Source organism: Haemaphysalis longicornis, unplaced genomic scaffold (genome assembly GCF_048455015.1).
Source record: "Haemaphysalis longicornis isolate Haplotype H1 unplaced genomic scaffold, Haemaphysalis longicornis Haplotype H1 scaffold_4, whole genome shotgun sequence".
In the NCBI taxonomy this organism is placed as follows: domain Eukaryota; kingdom Metazoa; phylum Arthropoda; class Arachnida; order Ixodida; family Ixodidae; genus Haemaphysalis; species Haemaphysalis longicornis.
The window spans coordinates 87,170,708-87,176,129 of record NW_027526361.1 but is presented as its reverse complement, the minus strand read 5'-3'; positions in this window follow the sequence as shown (position 1 = coordinate 87,176,129).

Genomic DNA, 5,422 nt, shown 5'->3' with positions numbered 1-5,422 from the left:
GGTGTCTTGGGCTAGTTAAGAAAACAAACACAGAAAGAAAGGCAAAGCAGGTGCTTAATCGTAGTTAAGAGGGACTAGAGTTCCGCAATAGATTATCACCGTACGGTGGGCCTATGTTTTCGCATCGGGCATCTGGATATCGTTTGTCGATCAGAAATAGAGGGGTGTTGACTGTCCTCAATAAGCAAAGGTAGAAAAGAGGTTGCAAAACTTATTTCTCGTTCATACTGCACCGTGGGCGTGGGAGAGTGGGATTTAAGCCACGTGGGATTTATTACACTTAAATGAAACCGTCCTATCTGGCTACACGCCGGCAAGCACGTGGACATGCACCCTAGGGAGAGACCACACCCACCACCAACCATTGCTACCTTACTAACGCCTTAATCGTCATTGTCATCATTACCCTCTATCTGGCCTCCGCAGGATGGAAACCTCTCTTGAAGAGTTCCGTCGGATCCTGTCCCAACTTTTCTGAGCTAGTCCTGGCCGTGAAATTTGCCAGTGAACATACAGGCAGCGAAATCTACCATCGTCAACTTTCCCAATGTATAGCATCAAAAGGGAGCGCCACAACGCTTAAAACACAGGCCGTAGCCGTTGCAAATGTACGGTAGAAGGGGATCGCGATGCAAATTCTGTCAAATGGCAAGACAATATGGGGCAGGAGGGAAGCACGTCAGGCATTCAATTGGACAGTGTGGTTTCTCAACCAGAACACTTAAGAAGTGTTCAGGTGAGCTTGGCCGGTCCTCAGACAGTGTGTCAGTTGCCATTACATTACCCGTGTGGTTATGGTCAGTGATTTCCATATGAGCGTATCACTAGCGAAAGAGGAGTGGTTTACACTCTTTGTACTCGAGGCCTATGGCTTGTGATGCCACAGCGATATGGCCCACCCAACCACCCAGCGACACCACCCAGCAGCGTACATGCAACTATCTGACACTATCCATGCACGTCTCTGCAGTTGCCAGCATGCCGATCAGTGTTTATCCCAGAGACAACAGGGTCATTGTGGCCCTGGTTATTTAGTGCCAATGAGTATTCCAATAACGTTTTTACCATAGGTTTTCGTACCACGACCCGTACAACTCCGCTGATCATCAGCCTTTGCAGAGAGAAATGTCCTTGGATTTTTTCTCTGCATTGCTCGTTCAGTTGACCCGATTTTCTTCTGGACGGGAAAATGTGAGAATGGGCCGCTTGATTACATCTGAATATGGCGACTTGTTCAACATCAGCAAAGCGGCCGTTTTTCCGTCAGAGACAGCAATTTCTGTTTCTGAATAGATGGCGCCCTCCGTCTGCTTGCGAAGTTAGCCATCCTTAATATGTCTGGCTCCCGCTGGGAAAGGATATTACGTAGCTCATGGAGCTATCCTCTAGTTGGTGCCCCTAAAAAAGGCTCAGTAAACCACTGTACACATGGTAATACAAGTTATCGTTAAACGCCAACTTTACATATTAGCCGTTGAGTGAATATATAAATACAGCTAAATTCCAACCAGAGTTCTCCGCCATCCTTTCCAGATGGAAGGTTACACTAATCACGTTCCCTCGTCAAATTTAAAGAATTCCCGCAGGAAATAAACGGCGAATAGCGCAATTTGGAATGCGAGCTGGCGGTACTAGGCGCAGTGTTTTCTCTTGTGTTGGTCCACTGGCTTCATACGAGAAAATAACAAAACCGTAAGTATTAAGTGGGGAGCCCTTTAGGGGCCCGGCTTGTCATCTGAGCTCGTACGGGGTCACGGTACAGAGGTCACCGTGTCGCATGGCGTCGCACCCCCAAACAAATGCTTCGAAAGGATCACCTCTTCAAAACATGGGTGCAGTTCATTACACAGCATGCCACATTCAAGAGCAGAACTGCAGCATTTGACAGTAACAAGTTTTTTAACTAACAAAAAATTAACTGTATTGCATCTGACTTTTCTGCAAAACCAGTAATGGCCCCCCTGTTTAACTTTCACTAATAATTTGGGCTACCTTTGCAGCGAGGAGTAAAGGGTAAGCAGTTTTCCGAGAATTTCAAAATGGCGAACATGCATGAAACCAAACTACAGCACTGTGTTCAGGCAAGAAACCAATGCTATTTATGTTTAAGGAACCACCCTCGTATGAGGCATTGGTTGAAGTGCCAACGAAATACAGAGGACGGTCACCTTGACGTGAGCCTATGCCCTGCTCATGCTGGCGGCACCATTCACTAGATTTCTTACAGCTCATTTCTTGCAGATTTCATAAAGCTGGCATAAGCTGAACAGTCAGCAACAACTTTGCATTGATTTTGTTGGCAAAATACACCCCAGCACTCGTTACCTTGTTACCAAAATATACCCCACCCCGTTAAATGCCGTAATTAATCGATCGTTTGGTTATAGGGTTTAACGCGCCAAAACTACATCTGGATTATGAGGCGCGCCGTAGTGGAAGGCTCCGGATAAATTTTGACCACCCAGGGATCTTAAACGTGCACCGAAACCTCGACACATGGCCGTTCTCGCTTTTCGCCTCCACCATAGAAGCAGCCACAGCGGCCGATATCGAACCCGCCTCCATGGGCTCAGCAGCACAACGTCTTATCCACTGAGCCTTCACGGCGGGTCACATCACGAACTACGCACAAGCATCACCGACCTTCTAAGTCATTCCCCAACTGATCACCCTTGTTCCCACGCCGAACTTACAGAAATTAAATCCCTAGTATAATACGCCATCTAAACTTTCGCCGGACACTGCTAGGCTTGTTTGCTCTTGCAGAAGGTTAGATGGGCAGATGATATCAAGAAGTTAGCGGGGATAAATTCGTCGCATTTAGCACAGGACCGGGATAATTTGGAGATCTATGGGAGAGGCCTTTGCCCTGTACTTGGAGTAGATATACTCAAGATGATAATATAATGCCAACTGCATTCATAAATATCATCGTATTCTCAAAACTTCAGGTAAAAACCTATCCAGCAGGATTGGACCCAAAACATCTGCACAACACCACTCTGTACTAAACCGACCACACCACCACTTTCCGTTTGGTTCTGGATCAAACGATCACGCATAAATGTCAGTGCCCCAACCAAAATTTAGATACAGACACCAAGAACCCTTTCGGCCAGACTGTACCATGGCATATAACTGCGGATGTATGCCATCTTCAATTGATGCATCAATAACTAAACTATCTATGAAAGGAACCATTTATTATCAGACCTACCTATCACTCGCGGAAGCACTTGCTATTTACACTGCTGTCGAATTGGACTTCCCCACAGCAGAACTACAGGCTACCCTCCTGTAGCTGCATGGTCAGAATTCAAGCGAAGCACGAACTAAACAAGTCAATGCACACGCGGATAACGCGACCATAAATAAGACCTCCGCCACCCCAACCGACCAAACCTTTTGACCCGCACTATTTGCGCCACAGTGTAGCTAGCAAATGATTGATCAGCAAGACATCCTCATCTTTACAGAATGAACCGCTGGACCTTAAACAACCCAAGCAAAGAGCCCGTTCATGACAATGCATCTGCAGTCCATACGTCCCGGCAGAGCACACTGATTTTGTGCAAACCGTCGCCCTCTCTTGGTGTAAGCGGAGGTGACATAGTCAAGGGAGTCCATTTTGCTATCAAATCACGTTTTTTAGCATACCACAGGGCCTGCAAGTCCTTGTGTTCAGAGCACATACTTACGTCAGTCATTAAAGAAAGGTGGGAATTTGACTATTTATTAAAAAGATATCAGGCGGCATTTTCTCCCCGAGCCGCCCTTCTGTTGGTGCAACCTATGCCACTGCAACCGAACCCAGAGCAATGAACACTTCAAAAAGTGGGACAAACACAAACACACACAAATTACACTACGTCTACGCATATCAAAACTAGATGAAGCCACAGCAAAAGCAACAGGTAACGTACACATTCGTTTGCAAAAACTAGCAACCTCTCTTACATAATTTGCATTTGTCCAAGTTCTGGACGAACATAAACACATTGTCAACTCACCCCGTTAGCAAACTTAGTTAAGTACCTATTTCTGAAACAACCTTAAATAACCCACCCGTGAGCAGGGGCGGACATGTACCTTTTCCACAACACCGTCCAACCGGTTTTATTTCCTTCCCGCCACAACATAAGGCGTTAGACCTTCCCCGTCAGAATAAATTACTAATTCATTCATTCATTCATTCATTCATTCATTCATTCATTCATTCATTCATTCATTCATTCATTCATTCATTTTCTATACACCTATTTATGCCAATATTATGCCGTCAAAGGGAATGTTTTAGAAATATACTCACTCTGCCGTTCGAAACGTTTCATCTCACCTCTCTGCCTCCGACATCAGTATTCACTTTCCTGTCATCAGTCCTAAATTAACTCCGGCAGGCTTTCATGTCAGGGTGGCCGCTCCGATTCAGATACGAAGCGTATGCTTGAGTGAACGTGCGGCGGGCGACGCGCGACTACTGAGTATTTGCCGTCTCTCAAAGAGGCCACACGACTGCCCTCATTCGAGAACCGGCGGGAACGTGAAGGGAACATCCATAAGCAACAGATGTGGGTATTTATTGCCTGCGAACGGCCGTAAAGAAACCACGAAGGGCAGATGCAGCTTGTTACTTGGACACGACCCCGAGCTTAGAGAAAAGAATGTAATGCTGAACGGCAAAAACAAGAAAAGCAAATACATCTCTCGGTCCGGCTCGCATACATGACGACGGCAAGTGACATGACGCGGCTACACCCTGGTGTTTTAAATTTCGCGCTTTTTATTTTCATGCACGGATTTAGCACCAGGTTTTGTTTAACGTTTTTTGCTTCTGTTGCCCACTTAAGGTCTACCTAGAAACGAATGCAACAGACCTATTTTTATAGTGTTCTCTCGAAGTCTAAAGAAACCGACAGCTGAATTTTCTCGAGCATACGATTACTGGTGCGTTCGAGAGTCACCACGCGTTTTATGTAGTAGAGAATATCGGAGAAATTTACATCAAAATAACGAAAATGAGAATTATGTGGTTTGAAAAGTCGTGAAAATTGAAAGGTGGCGAGGTTCCGTGCCCAGACATGTCATTACAAATGTATCCGCATCACGAGCCTTAAAATCGTTTTTAGCCAGATCAAAATTCAATAAAGCTTACCAAAAACGCAAGAGTTTGTACAGGTTGTGATAAGAAATTACTTTAGATGTTTTAACTTAAAATTTAATTTGATTTCATTTCATTTGATTTAATTTCTTGGTAAAAACCAAGGTGAGGCTGAAACTAAAGGCGGATATGGCCTGACAGAGGTCTCAGCCACCCGATCCACAGTGTACGCAATAAAAGTAATGTTTAAAATCTACTAGTAATAAAAGTAATAAAAGTAATAAAACCTACTAGTAGCTTATCCTGTCAGGCTGAAGTTAATGA